The sequence below is a fragment of the Zea mays genome, chromosome 3 (genome assembly GCF_902167145.1).
Source record: "Zea mays cultivar B73 chromosome 3, Zm-B73-REFERENCE-NAM-5.0, whole genome shotgun sequence".
NCBI classification, from domain to species: Eukaryota; Viridiplantae; Streptophyta; class Magnoliopsida; order Poales; family Poaceae; genus Zea; species Zea mays.
Window position 1 is genome coordinate 186,216,252 of NC_050098.1, and position 20,346 is coordinate 186,236,597.

The following is a 20,346-nucleotide window of genomic DNA, read 5'->3' on the forward strand; positions in this document are numbered from 1 at the left end:
CCCTATTAGAGAAATTTCAACATTAACCAAAAGGTAAGGTCCCAAAACATGACAATTGGGATCTTCTTAAAAGTATGAAATCCAAAAAAGTGTAACTCCAACAACTCTTAGGGCTACTTTGCAAACACCATTTTCCAAGGGATTTTAATTTTTCCAATGAAAAATAAACTAATTTCCTTTGGAAAAATGAAAACAAGCCCTTAATAATTTTCCTAAAGTGTTTTGAATTAGTCCACGTGGGTCTCGTGGGCGTCTCCGTCCTAGTCGAGAATTTTGCAATCATGGCACCGCCAAGGGCGGGCTTCAGAAACATGGCACGCCCATCGCGACAATTGCATTCGTGGCATTATAATCCTAGACGATTTGAACATTTAGCATCGGACCCTGGTAATGGTCATTAGCTCATGTCACTTTCCCGTTTTGCCCTCGCGCCGTTTCTTACCTGGGCGCCGTCCCTCTGCCGTTTTCTTACCTGGGCGCCGTCGTCTTCCAGTTTCGTTGAGTTGCCTTCGTCTTCCTCCCTCATTTCTGAGACCCGCAGCTCACTGCCAGCGTCCCCTCGGTCTTCCATTGTCTCCCCTGTCACCCTTCCACTAGCCGGATCCTGCTCCTGTGTTCCTCCCTGGAATCCGTTCGTCGCGAGCTTCAAATGCGGCCCGAGCGCCATGGATCTGCCCCGAGCGGCGTTCGTCCAGCAAGCGAGTCACCGGACCCTGCGCGCCCAGTTGAGGTAACTGATGATATGCAGTAAAATAGGCGGCCTGTTTAGCGTATGTTTTGTGTGTAGTGAACTAGAGCCGAGCTAGGCGTATTTTGTGTGCAGTGAACTAGGCGCCCAGCTGCCATTATAGTGTTTGTTGAGTGACATGGAGCCGAGCACCCATTTAGCATTTATTTTGTGTGCTGAGTAATATGAATGATCCTATGAACGACGAAACGACTACCTGCATGAACGAAGAAAATGAGTGGGCATTGACTTGTATTCCCACAGAGCATACAGAGATTAGTGGTTTTAATGAATTATAGACAATTTAGTAGATATATTGTATATTAAAACTATGTTTGGTGAATAGGGGAGTGGCCATGCAATGCATGATGTCGATTGGGATTCAATACTTGTAGAAGAAACCAACAATGAAGAAGGAAGAAATGATGTGACTAGTGAACACGGTCTATATTTTCAGCTTGGTTTAGACAATCAAGATGATAGAAGGGAAGATCATTCAAGTGGTTGCCGTTTTGGAAATACCAACACATGTGAAGATGAATTGGGAGCAGGAATTCCGTGTACTGATTCAGTGCTTGATGAAAATAGGACAATATATGATATGAACAATCCAGTTATGGAGCCTGGCAGCCTATATGCAACAATGCACCACTTCAGACTTGCAATAAGACAATACGCCATAAATAAAGAATTTGAGCTTGGAATAGAGGCAACCAATAAGACTAGATTCAGAGGGTATTGTAAAGGGCCAGATTGCCCTTGGAGCATTCATGCTAGACTGGAGAGGAAAGGGGCGCCAACAATTCAAGTAAGCTGAGAATATAGCTAATTGTACTGTATATGTGCTTTATATCTACCTTTGTACTCGTGGTTACATGCTCATGACACTGTAACTAATTTTCAGGTAATTGTATTGAATGACAAACATACTTGTACGTCTAGTGGTAGACGTAAGACCACTACACCGACAGGAGCTTGGGTTGCGGCACGTGTGCTTCCGTTATTGATGAAGAAGCCTCATATGGGAGCTAAGGAGCTACAAACCACATTGCAGGACACTTTTGGTTGTACAATTGCATATGACACAGTTTGGCATGGGAAAGAGAAAGCTTTGAAGGAATTGTTTGGAAGTTGGGAGGAGAGCTTTCAGCTTCTATGGCGTTGGAGAGCAGCAGTAATGGAAAAATCACCGGATAGTGTCATCGAGCTTGATGTTAAAATGGATGAGGGGCGTCCTTTCTTCACTCGTTTTTTTGTGCGCTCGGTCCATGCATTTCTGGTTTCAAGGGTGGGTGCCGACCATACCTTAGTGTTGACTCGACAGCTCTGAATGGTAGGTGGAATGGTCACCTTTGTTGTGCAATAGGTGTCGATGGGCACAATTGGATGTATCCAGTAGCCTATGGATTTTTTGAGGCAGAAAATACAGAAAACTGGACATGGTTTTTTAACCAGTTGCAGAAGGTTGTGGGGGATCTACCTTTGCTAGCTTTGTGTTCATATGCTTGCAAAGGTCTGAAAAATGCTATGAACAATGTCTTCCCTTATGCCGAGAAAAGGGAGTGTTTTAGGCATCTCATACAAAACTACATAAAGCAGTTTGGTGGGTCTGAGTACATGTATCCAGCTGCAAGAGCTTATAGGAGAGAAGTCTTCGAACACTATTTCAGCAGCATTCAAGAAATACCAAGGGTAAGTAGTTGGCTAAAGGAGCATCATGACTATCTTTGGTACCGAAGTGGCTTCAATACGGATATCAAGTGCGATTACGTGACTAACAACATTGCTGAGGTTTTCAACAATTGGATTAAGGATTGGAAGGACCTGCCTGTTTGTGATTTGGCTGATAGGATTAGGGAGGAAATAATGGAGATGTTTCATAGGAGGAGGAGGATTGCACAGAGGTTACAAGGAAGGATTTTACCGTCAGTTCTGCATATCCTACACGCGAGAACAAGAGGTTTAGGTCATTTATCAGTACGTAAAGCTGACAACTACATTGCAGAGGTTAGAGACAATAATGATGTGCATAGCAAGCACATTGTCAATGCTCAGCTACGCGAATGTTCTTGCAAAGAGTGGCAGCACACAGGCAAACCATGTATCCATGCATTGTGTTTGATAACAGCACAAGAATTTAGGGATGTCAGGATGGAGGATTTTGTAAATGACTACTATTCTGTTGCTAATTTCACCACCGCATACTCAAGAGTTATTCCACCTGTGGGTGACAAATCATTCTGGCCAGACGTTCCTTTTGCAAAAGAAGTGGGTGCTCCAATTGGAAAACGATCTGTGGGTCGACAGAGGAAAAATAGGATCAAAGGATGCCTTGAGGGAGGTAGTTCAAAAAAGAAAGTTAACGATGACATTGGTAAGAAAAGCATTAGGGGCAAGTTCAAGTGTCCGAACTGTGGTGAACTAGGCCACAGGAAAGCAAGCTACAAATGTCCATTAAATGGCACAAAGAAAAGGTTACATTAAATACGTTTCAGTTTATATGACCATACTTTCTATTTTCTGATATTAACTTGTTCATTTTAAATATGTCATAACAGAAAGCGAAAGCCTAGGAATAATTCAACTAAAGGCTGGTTCCCCAAAGATGTAGCTGAGTCCTCACAGGCAGGTGTCCAAGACAATGAAGATGTACCTGAGTCCTCACATGCAATTATACCAGCTAGTGAAGAACTTGTTGAAAGAGCTTCGTCGCCACAAGAAGAACATGTAGTTCGTGTCCTAGTTAAAAAAATCACACCTAGAAAGACGACTGTTTGAGTAGTATGGTTCTATGCTATTTATGAGTAATTTGTATGGTACTATGGTTCTTCTGTTTACTTTGTATGGTACTTTGTCCTGTACGGTACTATGGTTTTTCTGTTTGAGTAGAATGGTACTATGGTAAAGATGTTGAATTATTATGGTTATTTGTAGTTAAAAATTCTGGCATGACCTCCCTTCTTTCTGGCATTTCATTCCATTTCATACAACATAATAATTAGTCACAACAGCCAAGTTCCATTTCATACAAGATAACAGCCAAGTTCCATACCATTTCATTCCATTTCATAAAAGATAACAGCCAAGTTCCATGTCGGTTGCAACATAACAACATAGTTCTTACACATTACAATAGCATAGCCAGTGTTACATAAGCACTGTCGGTGTTACACTGATCAAGTTCACCTTACAAAAGCATAGCTAGTGTTACAAAAGCACTACACTAGAAGATGTTACACAGATCTATCCCTGATCTCATTGTAATTCAGCCCCCACTTAGCACAGTGCTCAGCTAGTGTCTCCGCTTCCAATGGCTGATTCATTATTTCTCGGTCACGGAATACGTCCTCCCACACCGCACTATCTTCGCTACCATAGCCAGCTTCTAATATAGTTGTTGGATCCATCATCGAGACCTGACAGTCAATTGCAGTAACTTCTAACGTTTCAGCTAACTCGTCCAAGGAACGAGCCACTTGAGTCAGCTTGAAACCGTCGACAACATCTTCATCTGTGTAGCACAAAGAGGCAGTATCTTGAAGTTTCTTAGCTGCATCACTCATTAAAGACAGAGAATATCTGAGTGCTTGCGCAAGTTTTTGGTTAACCTGAAAAAAAATTAACATCAGACTATTGCCAGCCATATGATCATGTTCTGGAACTAACAAGTGAACTGAACCAACCTAGGAAACTAGTTGATTCTGGAACTATCAAGTGTCTTATGCCCTCAGTTTGAAAACATCATAGGGCTGATCATGGTCAGGCAAAAAAAATTAACATCACACTATGGGCATCTCATATGACCAAGTTCTGGAACTAACAAGTGAACTGAACCAACCTGGGAACCTACAAGATTCTGGAACTGAACCAACCTGGGAACCTATAGCCCTCCGTAAATTATCAGTGTAGTATACAGTTCACTCTTTTCAAAGAAATCATCATAGGGCAACTTTCAGTCTCAACTCAACTGGAGAATTTTGCAAACATGGCACAGCATCAAACAGGCTGAATCATCCTTAGCCCTCTCTAAACAGCCATAGCCCTCAGTTATTTTTTAACATAAGAAGAACAAGTGTAGTATACAGTTCACTTTTTTCAAAGAAAACATCACAGGGCTAGTACATCATCTCACATGAGCACAAGCATCAGGTAAATTTTTTGTTCAACTCAATCATTGCCGGGCATCAGGTAAATAGCAGTGTGCAACTCAATCATTGCCGGGCATCAGGTAAATAGCAGCAATGTCACTAGCAAGATGAAAATCACAAATAAGCAGAAACTTTTCCTCATCTTAACACTTACTCACTTCGCATTTCAATGAGAGGGCTAAACAATCTCAATCATTGCCTGGCACAAGATTAGTTTGAGAATACAAACCTCATAATATTTGGCAATAGTCTCCTTAGCACAATCGACGGCTGCACTCGCCTGGCTGTAAGAACTCATAGCACTTTTTTCCGCCGCCACAGCGGATTCAAGAACATCAAGAGTAGAAACCACATCGTTACCTAAGGAAAATGTGGCGCAATAATCACCAGCAACCATACAGGCGGTAGATGAAGCTTTCATTGTGTCACAGGCGGCATCAACGGCCGCGGACAGCTTCTGGGAACATAGCTCCGCGGCAGGTTCCATGGCAGCCTCTAACTCTGCAAACCCTAGGGTTAGCGAAGTAATAGATCTCACCAGCGTGGTCGGGGCGGCAATGGACCACAATAGCGCAGGTGCGGAGCCTGGTCAAGGGGGTAGGGCGATGGGAGGAAGGCACCGCACTGCGAGAGGAACAGATCCGGGGGAGGAAGGAGCGAGGAAGACGACGGCCAGTCGAAGAACACAGAAGAGAACGCTCGCCTCGGGGAATAACGAGTAACGACGACCACAGAGGGAGTAACGGCGCCCAGGTAAGAAACAGCGCGAGGGCACTGGAAGAAAGTGACATGAGCTAATGACCATTACCAGGGTCCGATGCTAAATGTTCAAATCGGCTAGGATTATAATGCCATGAATGCAATTGCCGCGATGGGCGTGCCATATTTCTGAAGCTCGCCCTTGGCAGTGCCATGATTGCAAAATTCTCGTCCTATTCCATTAGATCGCCCCCGTCATCCTCGCTAAGGTACTCCTAGTTGAGGTTTGGGACGGCGAGGGCGACGAGGCACAAACAGGCGAGGGGCATGAGCCAGCGGCAGGAGATGCAAGCTGATGCGCAGGTCGTGGGGGTGCCCTGCACGCGGCGTAGGATATCGAAGAGGCACTCGTTCGACAATGCATCTAGGGGCAGCTCATCCTAGCGCTTCCGCGGCCGCCGTCACGAACACGCGCTTCCACGACCGGACGTCGACGAGAACCACATCACCTTTGTGTCCCTGGAATGGAGACATATCGAGCCGCAAAAGACCAAGAATGCCATCGACGAGGCTGAAACTTGCTCCGAGAATGCTAGAAAAAGCGAAACAAAGAAGGGGAATTCAATCAAAGACCTGAGCCTGCCTCCCTACTATCGATAAGAGGGCATCTTCTGCCGCTGACGATGGCGCCTCTGTGCTCTGTCGCCCAAGATTGAAAGTCTAAGCGGAGCCTGAAGTCATCATCGAGGACGAGCAGATGGCGGAGCAGACGGCTTCTAGAACTCGAGGTCGTGGGGGTAGCTAGCACAAGGGGATGCGCCCCGGTTCGGAATATTTTTTATCTCAACGGTTTTTGAGAAATTGGTGATAAAGGCATTCTGAGATGGCCGCTTCCAGTTGGGCCTAGGCAAGAAGGTCTTGATCCTCTGCCACTCAACAATTGTGGACGCTCAAAATTTCTCAATGGCTAGATAGGCACGGTCTAGCGCTTCATCAAGGCAGAGGATGCCCCAAGGATCTTCCATGTGTCACTGGCACATGCTACCCCGTATAGGAGTACGCTAGTGTAGGTGTTTCGAACCTCGCTGCAATAAGTCAATTTATTATGCGTGTGTTGGGTTCCGGACGGTGTGCACGGTGAGCGCAAAATTTATACTGGTTCGGGCAGAACGTCCCTACTTCCAGTCATCGGCGGCTCGCGCCATCGGCACCATTGATGATCAAAGCTCATAGTGGAGGTTACAAGCGAGCGAGAGATGGGAGGAGAGGCTCGCAGGTCTATTATCGTGGTGGAGGTGGAGCTAAGGGTTATAGAGTGGAGTCATAGCTAAGTCTTGGCCTCGCGGCGGGGCTCCGGCTTCTAGGTCCTCATCGGTGCGTCCTCCTCCTGTTCGTCAGTCCTCCTGGGCATCTTCTCGTTCGGGTCCGTCCTTGTGCATAAGTCCGTCTGTCTCTTTGGGGATCTCATGGTCTAGGAGCCAACATATTCCTTTTATATGCCGAGGAAGGGGCCAGCCAGCGGTATCTTTCACTAAGAAGGAGTCACCAGACGACGACAAACCAAGCGTTCTACCATGGGGTGCAGCCACACGTGCTCGTGGGTCCCAAGCTCACCTGGTTGTCTTGTATTCTTATGGCGGACGACGCAGAGAGCGTGGGGCCTGAGCGCCATCATTTGGGCTATGCCGACCCATGGCCTTCGTAGCCTAGGGCTCAATGTGGCTCATCATGTTGTGCCTTGTTAGCGATTTGTGCATTTAGACCTAGTCCCGATAGGTCATGAGTGCGTCGTAGGCTGGAGGGTGCGCAAGCCATTAATGCGTCGTGGTCCAAGGGATTTTAGGTTATGAGTGCTCTGTGGCCCAAGGGGTTTGTAGGTCATGAGTGGGAAGCGCATCGGTGCCTCCGCCGTGGCTCGTTGCCAAGCGCAGTTAATACGATCGGTCACTTATAACGGATCGGTCTCAGACCAAACACTTGATCCACTCGAGTGGTTTCCCTTCGGCGCGCCCGGTCCCATGTCAGGTTCCACCACACCCGACCCCAAGCTCGGTGTTGCGAGGTTCATCTACGAATGGGTGTCTCTAGGGTAGACATTATCTATCTCCTTCAGCTAACCAACGGGCCCCAGTTGCCAGAGGCCTTTTCCTAGTGCGCTTGCTGACCGATGGGCCCTAGGGGCTGAGGATATTATCCTTGACAATAGCCTCTGAGGGGAGAGTGTCTCCCTTTGGGGGCTGGTGAAGGGTCGGACGACGCTTTATTCTTTCGCCTTTTAAGTGATCGTGGTGTTTATTCCTCCTCGAGACTCGAGCTGCTTTCATGGCGACTTGTCGTCCCTCGAGGTGGAGTCTGGCGCTTCACCCCTTTATAAGTCTCGGGTGGTCGCTCGCTTGTTGGTCACCCTCGGCCTCCTTTTTTTCTCCGGTCTCTTCCCTAAGTGCGGCTTACGACCGGGTCGGTCGACGGATTACGGGACACTGGGATATCGCGCTCCGTGGGCCATGAGGTGAGGTAGGTTTCTTCCATCGGGTTCCCACAACCCCCTCCTCAGGCTTGATATTTTTATCCCTTCTCCTTCCGTTGTAGAGTGGTCACCATCGATTAGGAGGTCGTGTCGCTACCCGTCGAGCCGCTACGGTCGAGCTCCTTATATCCTCTATCTCCCTCTCACTCTCCCTCTTCCTCAGGCGTCTACAGGGAGTTGCAACACCCCCTGCATGGCGCAATAGGTTGTCATGGCCAAGGACGAGTCGCTTCGCACGCAGCTTTACGAAGCCATCAATCGTGTCGTTGGTAAGGCAGTTGCCCTCCGACCTTTTACTGGCTTCATTGCCTCATTTTCTTACCGTGTTTGTCTGTCTTGGCAGCCTTGGGGCCAAGCTAGAGAAGTTGCATCGTCGCCTGGGTCAGCTTCTAGACTACATTAGGGCACGTGGCACTTCCCTGGTCGAGTGCCTTGACAATGCCTCGTGTTGCATCCGGGACATTGCCGATTTCGGCGTTCATCGGGGAGTCGCGGTGGCGCTGCTTATGAGGGAGATCTGCTCCAGCTGTCGTCTTCGGGACATCGTCAATCCTCCTTCATCCATTTTAGGTGAAAGGCTAGAAGACATGCTCGAAGGTTACGATGAGATGGTTAGTCGTGTCGTGCTTAGGGTGTCGACTCATTACATCGCGCATGACGCATGTTGATCTGTATCGTACCTCGGCGTTGCCTCCCTAAAATAAAAAAATAAACTTCGTTCCCGGCTTTTCATGTCATAGGGCCCTTGAGTCTCTCCCCCTTTTCTATGTGAGCTTTTCCAAGTACATTCCCTCTTTAAAGGCAAGGGAGGGAGCCGCGAGCTACCTTGTCTGTGGATCTCCTTATTAGTCATCGCCTCCCTTTGCCCATGGATCAGAGCAAACCTCCTAGGGGGATTGTTCGAGGAAATGGTACGACCAACCCACCCTTATCTCGGGGTTTCCTCTTATCCCTCTTCTGGTTACTCCTCGATTTGCTCTTTAGGGTGATGATCACCTCTTCCGAGGCTCGAAGGTGTTATGGCCCCATGTCCTAGACGTCCGCCTCGCCGACCCCTTTCGGGTAGACAACAGACAACCTTCTGAGGGATTTAGGCGCGACTCGCATAGATTTGGAGACAACAAATGGTGATGTCTGATGTCTTCGGTTGCGACTTGCAACTCTTAACGATCCAGGGGCAGGTAGTCTTTCTTGATCCGACCTATGGGCTCTCGGTCTCTTAGACTCCTGATCGTCTGGAAACTCTTCACAGAACCTGGGCCTAAAGTGTTGGGCTTTTCCTACGCATAGATTGAGCCACAAGACTTGTTTGTGCATGGGAGGAATCATGGACAACGCCTCTGTAAGGAAAATGGACCCAGGGCCATTTGGCTCAGTAGGTTTTGGTGTTTGATGATCAACATAACCTATAGACTAATGTGTTTGCTAGTGTTTATGTTTATAGTTCACAGGATGCGAAGAGGATTGGACTAAGACACTGAGGTCTAAGGATGCAACACCTCATATGGAGACGTAAAAAGAGCTTAGAAGTCCAAGACTCAAGACCAAAGGAGCCCAAGAACAAAATACATAGGACCTAGAAGATAGGTTGTCAGCTAGCGCACCGGTGGCACTGAGTTGGCACACAGTTGGCTCACCGGTGGCACACAGTTGGCGCACAGGACAACCAACAGAGCTTCCATTTGCTCCATGTCTGAGAGGAGGCACCGAACTGTTCGATGTGGACCGGACAATCACTGTTCACTGTTCGGTGCACCGTCAGAGCAACGGTCAGAACTAGCCATTGGCTGCACACCGTTGGTGCACTATTGGCGCACCGTTGGCACACTATTGGCGCGCTGTTGGCACACAGTTGGCTGACAAAACTGTCCGGTGTGAGCAATGGCTAGCTGCCAGAACTAGTCGTTGGCTGCACATCGTTGGCGCACTGTTGGCGCACCGTTGGCACACTATTGGCGCACCGTTGGCTGACAGGACTGTCTGGTGTGCCACCCCAACAATACTCTGCTCTCCAACGGCTAGTTGAGTTGGGGCCTATATATACTTCACCCAACCGGCCATTTGAAGGTGTGCGAGCCCAAGCAACATACCAAGGCATATAGTAGACATTTCCAAGAGCTCATACACCTAAGTGCTTAATAGAATCACTCGGTGATTAGCATAGGTGCTTTGCGAAGTGCTTAGGTTAGTTAGACCGCTTTAGCGCTTGCTCTAGGTGAATCCTAGTTAGTTGAGTGAGTTTAGAAAAACCACACAACCACTCGGCTCTTTCGTGAGCTGTTGTAATTGTACTGAGTGGGGTGAGAGTCTTACGAGACCGTGACAACCGCGTCTATGTCACGGACGCCACCGTGTACCGGAGGGAATGAGGTCAACGGCGTTTTCGGTCGGAAGCTCGATAGTGGAGATGGTGGGGAGCGACCGAGAGGAGCCGAAAGCGGAGCACCATTTGCGCATGGAGAAGGCACGTGGCTCTCTATGGAGTTACTCGACCGTGGTGCTTGGCCCTCGCGTGGGCTTCCCTTTGCGTAGGGGCACCAACGAGGATTAGTCGGGACCTTGCGTGGTTCCTGATACCTCGGTAAAAATACCGGTGTCACCCACGAGAGTTTGCATCTCTACATTGCTCTTTAGCTTCCGCATTTATATTAAGCATTTAAGTTTCAATCTTGTCTTTATACATATATTATTTAGGATTGAAACTTAGACGTTGCGGTAAAGATAGCAACACTTAGACAAAACCTAGTTTGCACATTATAGTTTGATTATTTGCATAGGTTTTGCTCTAGGGATTATTTGTGGCATAGTTTAGTGAAAGTTTTAGAAGTCCTAATTCACCCCACTTAGGCGTCACCTGTTTCCTTCAGCCTCCTTGACATCCCAGATCATGTTCGCGAAGCCGTGGAGTTCCGGGTTCACCGGGACGCAACGATGGCTCTTGCTATCGTGTAGCTTCACTTCGGTAGCAACCTCCGCAATGTTGTCGGTCCTTCTATCAGATCAATAGCGACTAACTTAGACCTCCTAACATGTGACTTTGATGTTGTTGCGAACGTTGTGCTCGGGGTGGTGTCGGCGGAGGAAATAATACGCGTATGGGTTTTTGGATCCCCTAGATCCTAGTTGGTCTCAAGATTTCTCTTGTCCCATGGCTCCATCATTTTCGCAACGCGTATGGGTTTTTGGATCCCCTAGATCCTGGGTGTTGTTTGGTTCACATATTTGTAATGTAATCGGTAACAAATAACGTTAAATCATGTTTGTTTAAGTCCAATCGTAATTGGATACCACACTAGAAATTGATACCAGCCTATTCAAACTTGTTATCACTAGTAATCGAATGCAAACCGTTACCGTTACCATTTACGTTACATTTTGGGAACCAAACGGCACCCTGGTTGGTCTCAAGATTTCTCTTGGTTTGGGGTGCTTTTCGTGTGACTTTCTCCCATTTGCCATACCCGTGCGAGACGAGCCCCTATGTCTCTGCCCCTAACTCTCCCACGTGGATCCCTTCCACGACAATGGGGGAGGTGAGATGAACCACACTTTCTTTGATGGGCTAGCAATGGCGCTCGGTGAGTTACAAACGGGTAATCTGAGTGAGGCCATGGTTCCTTCTGCAAGATCCAAGCGCGGGGTTCGCAGGGGACCGTCCTCATACTCCCAGGCACCCACTCATATATTTGTCGACTCCGTTCGACCGGACCCGACGCCTTGCTACCTCTCTTCACAATAAACCATGAGTCAGACTTTTCTATGACTCGAACACGAGCTAGTGACGCCCTTAGCGCTTCGCGCATCAGGGTCTTGGCTGCTAGTGTACCCATCACCAGCTGCCCCTCGCTCTTATTTTCCTTGGGCAGTCACGAGCCCTTTACGGACCAGCCTTTCGAACCCCAGAGTCCACAACTATATTGCCATGAGTTTTTTGGTCCCCTAAGGAAATAGAGAGTCTAAGGCCTTACCCGGTCAGATGTTCTTGGTGTTCGCTTGGTCCCTTCGGGTGGATGTGTTTTGAAGGGCGGTCTGTCCAGCTTTAGTTTTCTTCGGTTTCCTGAGGTCCGGTGTCAGTTGCGGGGACAAGAAAAAGTAAGGAGGTTCATTAGTGAGGCCATGCTTGTTAAAAAGATGTAAGGGATGCATAAAAAGGTTTGGGGAGGCTAGTTGTCTCCCTTCTCCCTTATTCCTACTGTAGGTCAGCCCAGGGGGCTGTTCTAGGGTCAGGAGGTAGGAACGGTCCATGGTGCCAAAGCCTTATTGATGGTTCAATCGTCCTACCCTCTCGATGTCCTAGGCGTCGGCTAGCGTCCTTCCTTTTTTTCTGCCGTCCAACCTAGTGCGTCATAGCCGGGGGTGGTGCTGGCCTGCTGATTGATACACGAAAGGGGAAACGGGTCCTTCAGGAATGCTTTTGTCGAGGCCGGTGCCACCCTCACACGTTCTTCGTCGTACAATCTCCTTCTGGTCAGCGTTGATTGGGACGCATACCCTGATCGGCGCAGACGCCGATTGCAAGGAATTTGCCCGTCCCCTGCCCAACGGCGCTTTGTTTGCGTTCGTGAAAACGTCGCAGCCGTCTATTTCTCAGGCTCCATTGCCGAGAACGACCCATAGAAAGTGTTCGCTGGCTTACCTCGGGATATCGCTCGTGTTAGAAGGTTGTTGCTCGAAGATATCCCTCTCCTTCCGAAGGGGTTTGACGAGTGTGCCTCCTATTAAGGAGGGACATGGTCCTGGTGTGCACCACTTGCCCACTGGGTCGCCCGAGATGCAGTGGCACTCCCTTCATGTCATCTGTCGTTCTGGAAGTCACACTCGCCCTCTTTGCATCGGGGGCCTGCTTGTCAATGGCTCATAGTTCACTCGATAGTTCTTGAGCAAGGGTGGTTCCCTCGGCCAAAGTCACATCATTTGGCTTCACATTCATATTCATGCTGCACCGTGGTGCCCACATTGATGGTTTCTACAAGCCCGATATTTTGAGCTTCAGGTAGGTATAGTTGGGAATAGCCGTAAACTTCGTGTAGCATGACCTTCCAATGATGGCGTGATAGGTCCCTGTAAACCAACTACTTTGAAGGTTAGAGTCTCGATCTTGAAGTTGGTTGGTGTTCCAAAGGTTACTGGTAGGTCGATCTGTCCAAACGGGGTCATACGCCCCTTGGGCATGATGCCATGTGAAAGTCGCCTAGAGGGGGGTGATAGGCGGAATCTGAAAATTATAAACTTAAGTACACACTATAAGCCGGGGTTAGGGTTAGAAATGAATATCAAGTCCAAGAGAGAGGGGAAAAACAAATCAACCAAGAAGTAAAGTGGATGAACACAGTGATTTGTTTTTCTGAGGTTCGGTTCTAAAGAACCTAGTCCCCATTGAGGTGGTCACAAAGACCGTGTCTCTTTCAATCATTTCTCTCTCTCAAACGGTCACCTAGACCGAGTGAGCTTTCTTCCTTGATTTCCCGGGTCACTTAGACCCCGCAAGGACCACCACACGATTGGTGTCTCTTGCTTCGTTTACAAGGCTTCAAGAATAAGAATGAGAGAAAGAAGAAAGCCAACCAAGCAACAAGAGCAACTAAGAAACACAAGAACAATCCTCTCACAAGTCCTAAAGCACTATAATTGAATTGGAGACTTTGATTGGATCGATGGCTTTGATTTGTGTCTTGGAGTGTTGCACTTTGCTCTTGTATTGAATGAAGTGTGATGAATGCTTGGATGGTTGGAGTGGAGGTGGTTGACGGGTATTTATAGCCCTCAACCACCAAACAACCGTTGGGGTTGGGCTGCTGTCGATGTCCGGTGCGCCAGCCACGTCACCCAACCATTAGGGTTCGGGCATAGTCGACCGTTGGAGCTTTGTCTTCTAGCAGCACCGGACATTCCGGTGCCGCACCGGACAGGTACTGTTCACTGCCCGGTGCCCTCTAACGACTGCTCTGACTTCTGCGCGCACTGTTCTTCACTGTTCACAGAGTCAACGGCTTTTTGCAGTCGACCGTTGCATGTAGGAGCCGTTGCTCCGCTGGTGCACCGGACAGTCCGGTGAATTATAATGGAGCACGCCCAGAGAAACCCGAGGGTGGCGAGTTCGGAGTTGTACGGTCCTGGTGCGCCGGACACTATCCGGTGGCACATCGGACAGTTCGGTGCGCCAGACTAGGGCACCCTTGGTTCCTTTGCTCCTTTGATTTTGAACCCTAACTTTGTTCTTTTATTGGTTTGTGTTGAACCTTTATACACCTGTAGAATATATAATCTAGAGCAAACTAGTCAGTCCAATATTTGTGTTGGGCATTCAACCACCAAAATTATTTTATAGGAAAAGGTTAAACCCTATTTCCCTTTCACCATGTAATGGTCCCCTAGTTGGAAGGAGGCGGTCTGGGCCGAGACCCATGGCGTCGTACGCGGCTGACTAGAGGATGTTGAGCCCTCTACCTCCATCGATGAGCACTTTTGATACTCGTATTGTGCTGACGATGGGGTCGATGATAAGCGGGTATTAGCCTGGCCAGGGAAGGTGCTGACGACGGTCGGACCAATCAAAAGCAATGGCATGGTTGGACCATCTGAGGAAGGCCAAAGATGCTAGCCGAGCGTTGAACGCCTCACATCACTTGGGTTTCCAGCGTCTTTTGAAGCGTTGTGGTCATATCCCAATGATTAACAGGCAGCCGGTTTCAGCCGGAAATTGGGGCCTCTTATCCTTGGCTCTTCGTCCTTTCGGGGCTCGGACCCCATCCCGGGCAGCATCTCCTTGCTTAGGAAATTCCCAAGCAAACTACAATCCTTGTAGGCATGTTGGACTGGGTGTCGGTGGTTCGGGCATGGGGTTTCGAGGAGCTTCTTGAAATGGTCGATGGCCTCCTCGGTTGGAGGCCTCTTTCCCCTCTAGCCTGTTGTAGCCACCAGCATATCGGCTTGCCTCCGCCAGTCTCCGTTCCTTCTTGCTTAGAGTTGGCTGTCAAAACCCTCGACACACTCCTTGTCGTGTTTGGCCTTCTGCTTGTGGTGGTCGAAGATTGCTCCCACTGTGTCTTCTCCTGACACGTGGTTGGTTGCGATGTCTAGAAGTTCCTTCATTGTTCGTGGGCTTTTTCGCCCGAGCTTATGCACCAGGGTCTCGTTGGTGGTCCCCGAGATGAAGGCGATGATAAGGCCATTGTTAGCGAGGTTGGTCAGTGAAAGGGAAATGTGCCCTTAGGCCATTTATATTTTGTTTTGGTGATTAAATGTTCAACACATTGTTTTGGACTAACATCTTTACGTATGAGCATAAGCACAGGTATTTGAAAGGAAAATTGAGAAACATAGGAAAAGTGTTTGGTGTATATTGCAAATCATATTGCATTGAAGAAATAAGGTATGATTCTAGCACTTAGTAAATTGTTTTAGTTGCTAACTATGTTTATCTAGGTTTTAGGAAACTTCTCAAGTTGAACCAATTTGGAGAAATTGTGTTTGGCTAAGTTTAGCCAAACTTGTGCCACTTTGGGGTGTACCGGACAGTGTCTGGTGCCTAGGCTGTTAGCCGGCGAACAAGCCACTGTCGAGAATCAGACGGGGCGCCACGACTATAAATCATCGGACTGTTCGATGTGCATAGACTATCCGGTGTGGCAGCCGAGTGCCTGGCCAACTGTCGGCTGCACAATCAACGTCGGCCACGTCTGCCTGACCAACGGCCACCAGGATACACCGGACTGTCTGGTGCTCCACCGAACTGTTCGGTGTGCCGAGTGACCAACGGTTGGCTTCGCTAGAGAAGGAAAGAAATTGTCTACTGTTGAGTGTCCGATGTGCACCAGACTGTCCGGTGCACCCACAGACGAAAGGCAACTAGGCCATTCCTAATGAAGATCAAATGACTCCTTGGTCCCTTGAGGCTATAAAAGAACCCCTAGGCGCATGGAGCTATGACCCAAGCATCATTTGAGCACACTACGACTCCGAATCTTTGTGACCATGCTATTGTTTTGCTAGAGAGAGATTTGAGCACATTCTTGAGCTGTAACCCAGATGTTTTGTTTCATGCGTTCTCTATTTTCACTCGTGTGCATGTTGTTGTTGCTTTGTGCTCTTGTGTGCATTTCTACTCCCATCGTTACTCTGATTTTGTTTGTAATCAGTTGTGTAAGGCGTGAGAGACTCCAATTTGTAGAGATTCCTCACAACGGGATTTTGATATAAGGAAGATATTTGTGGCACTCAAGTTTGATCTTTGGATCACTTGAGAGGCGTTGAGTGCAACCCTTGACCAATGGAGGTCACCACAACGTGGAGTAAGCATTAGCTGAACCACAGTAAAAATCATTGTGTCACTTGTCTATTTACTTATTGCGATTACTATCTTCTTGAGTTCTCCACTCTCTTGCAATATTGCTCCTAAGTTTAATACTCATCTTAAAGGAGCAATCAAGAAAAGAGTCCTCTCTCCATCTCTCTACTCATACTAACTTGGTTTTAGTTCTCACTAACACTTATTATAAACCAAGTTTGTGTTATTTAGAGCTAATTGTGCTCTCAATTGGTATCAAAGTCGTTCTCTTCATCAAGGGACTAACCGCTCAAAGAGATGGATCCTAAGTGCAAGGGGATTATGATCGACGATAAGGAGGAGACCATCAACAACAATGAGCCAAAAGGACATAAGCCAATCAACTCAAGCTCAAACAACAATAGTAAGGAAGGGAAGAAGAAGAGGCGCATCAAGAAGATAATCTACTACGATAGCAACACCTCCTCATCTTCACTGAAGGACGACGACGACGACGATTCCTCTTCAAAGAAAAAGACGGTTATCCAAAACTATTCTTTTGATTATTCTCGTATTCCATACAACTCTAATGCTCATTTATTTTATATTCTACTTAGCAAGCCCCTCACTTTGATGGGGAAGATTATTCTTTTTGGAGTCATAAAATGCCTAGTCATTTATTTGCTCTTCATCCTAGTATTTGGGAAGTAGTAGAGAATGGAGTGCATTTTGATAGTAATGATAATGCCATATTTATGAAGGAGCAAATTCATAAAAATGCCCAAGCCGCTACTGTTCTTTTAGCATCTCTATGCAGGGATGAATATAACAAAGTTAGTGGTCTGGACAATGCCAAGCAAATATAGGACATCCTCAAAATCTCTCATAAGGGTAATGATGCCACAATGATCACCAAGATGGAGTTGGTGGAAGGCGAGATGGGGAGGTTCGCCATGAAGAGGGGAGAAGAGGTAACTGAAATGTACAACAGGCTCAAGACCCTAGCAAACAAATTCGAAGCTATGGAAGCACAAGATGGCCAGATCATGACGTCGTGCGCCTCATGTTAAGGTCATTTACTATTATTGATCCTCATCTTGTTAATCTTATTCGTGAAAACCCTAAGTATACAAAAATGTCGCCCAGGGAAATTCTTGGTAAATTTGTGAGTGGGCACATGATGGTAAAAGAAGCAAGGTACATCGACGACATCGCCAACGGACCTCTTCCTCTCAACGAGCCACAACCCGTTGCACTCAAAGTAATGACCAGCAAGGAGGCGCTCCCAAACAAGGCGGCACAAGTGAAGGCGGATGGACTTAATGAAAAGGAAATGGCACTTGTAATCAAGTGCTTCAAGACCGCAATGAAAAGACGCAAGGACTACCCCAAGAAGAACAAGTCAAGGGGAAAGCTTTCATGCATCAAGTGCAGTAAGTCTAGTCTTTTTATTGCTCAATGTCTCGATAATGAGAATGAATGGGAAAAAGACAAGAAAGGGAAGGAGAAAAAGAAGTTCTATAGAAAGACGAAGGGTGAGGCACACATCGACAAGGAATGGGACTTAGACTGCTCTTCATCCAACTCCGACAATGAAGGATTTGTTGCCTCCGCCTTCGACAAATCCTCCCTCTTCCCAACGAGCATCAAACTTGCCTCATGGCAAAAGAGAATAAGGTACCTACATGCGATACTCCTAAGTATACCTCTTCTAGTGATGAATAATGTGATGATGATGACGTAGACTATAGCAATGTCTTTAAGGGCTTAGATAGATCTAAGGTAGATAAAATTAATGAATTAATTGATGCTCTTAATGAAAAGGATAGATTGCTAGAAAAAAATAATAGGATCTACTTTATGAGGAACATGATAAAGTAGTAGAAGTAGAAAAATCTCTTGCTTTAGAAATAAAGAAGAATGAAATGCTTGCATTTGAATTGTCTTCTTGCCATTCCACTATTACCAGCTTTAAGAGTTTAAATGATGATTTGAATGCTACAATAGAGAAATTAAGTGTTGCTAGTTCATCCATGGAGCATGTTTTAATTTGTGCTAAATGCAAAGACCATGATTTTCATGCTTGTAGTAATCATGCTTCTACTATTGCAAAGTTGAATGATGAAATTGTTTAATTAAATGTTCAACTAAAACTTACAAAAATGAAGTAGAGAAAATTAAATTTGCTAGGGATGCCTTCACCATAGGTAGACACCCTCCATTAAGGATGGACCTGGTTTCCAAAAGGGAACTAAGAACACTAACAGACAAAAGGCCCTCAACTTCACAAAGGGGAAGGGAAAGGCATCTTTGGCTAGTAGATTGCACTCTTTTGATGAAAAGAAAGCCATGCTTATTTATTTTCTCATGTTAATAATGTTTCTTATAATGCTCATCATGATGATAGTTTTATTTCTTCAAAGCATCATGATAGTTTCTTTACTCCTCGCACTGTGCTTGCTTCATCTAGTGATACTAGTAGGAGAAGAACTAGGCGCCATACTTCTCATGTTATTTCTCATGTGACTAAGGATAGGAATGCATCTGATGGACCTTCTATTCTATTCCATACTTTTGATGAATCCTATGTAATTCATTCTAAAAAGATAGAATTGTTGCTACAAATGTGGGACCAAAATGCAAGAAAGGTAAAATATGCATTTGGGTTCCAAAATCTTATGTAACTAACCTGATAGGAACCAACACAAGTTGGGGACCTAAATCTCAAGCCTAAATACCTTGTAGGTTTATGCATATGGGGGATCAAGCTGGATTATTGATAGCGGATGCAAAAACCACATGACGGGAGAGAAGAACATGTTCACCTCCTACATCAAGAATAAGGATTCTCATGATACGATCATCTTTGGAGATGGAAACCAAGGCAAGGTAAAAGGGATAGATAAAATAGCAATTACTATCGAGCATTCCATTTATAATGTCTTTTTTGTGGAATCACTTAGATATAATTTGCTTTCTATTAGTCAGTTATGTCACATAGGAAATAATTGTTTATTTACAACCGTTGATCTAACTGTCTTTAGAAGAAGTGATGGTTCATTAGCAGTTAAAGGTGTATCTGGTGGCAAGCTTTATTTAGTATATTTTACTAAAGAAAATTCCGATTTAGATGCATGTTTGCTTGTTAAGACTAACATGGGATGGCTTTGGCATCACCGTCTAGCACATGTTAGGACGAAGAACCTTCATAAGCTTCTAAAGGCAGAACATGTGTTATGACTAACCGATGTCTATTTTGAGAAAGACAGACCTTGTGCAGTATGTCAAGCAAGAAAATAGGTGGGAACAAGTCATCCAAGCAAAAATGTGATGATGACATCAAGACCATTAGAGCTTCTCCATATGGATCTCTTCGGGTCCGTTGCTTATCTTAGGATGTAAGTATGGTCTAATAATTATTGAAGACTATTCCCATTTCACTTGGGTATTCTTTTTGCAGGATAGATCTGAAACCCAAGAAACTCTCAAGCGCTTCCTAAGACGGTCTCAAAATGAGTTTGAGATAAAAGTGAAGAAGATAAGGGGTGACAATATCTGAGTTTAAAAATCTTTAAGTAGAGGAATGCCTTGAGGAGGAAGGCATCAAGCATGAGTTCTCCGCTCCCTACACTCCACAACAAAATGGTGTAGTGGAGAGGAAGAAAAGGACGCTCATTGATGTGGCAAGGATGATGCTGGGAGAATACAGGACGCTGGAACGGTTTTGGTCGGAAGCCGTAAATATGGCTTGCCATGCCATAAACCGTCTCTATCTTCATCGCCTCCTCAAGAAGACGACATATGAGCTATTTACTGATAACAAACCCAATGTTTCTCACATTCATGTATTTGGGAGCAAATACTACATCTTGGTCAAGAAAGGTAGGCATTCAAAGTTTGCTCCCAAAGTCGTTGAAGGGTTTTTACTTGGTTATGACTCAAATACAAAGGCATATAGGGTCTTCAACAAATCTTTTGG

At 46.3% G+C, this 20,346-nt stretch overlaps 1 long non-coding RNA gene across 1 annotated transcript; it reads right to left on the reverse strand.

The window, feature by feature from the left end:
- Positions 1-3,796: 3,796 nt before the first annotated feature.
- Positions 3,797-6,463, reverse strand: LOC103651029 (uncharacterized). Its single transcript, XR_002268453.2, has 2 exons — positions 6,208-6,463; positions 3,797-4,335 (listed from the first exon to the last, which is right to left on the reverse strand). It is a non-coding gene; the product is annotated as an uncharacterized lncRNA (long non-coding RNA).
- Between the last annotated feature and the right edge of the window lie 13,883 nt (positions 6,464-20,346).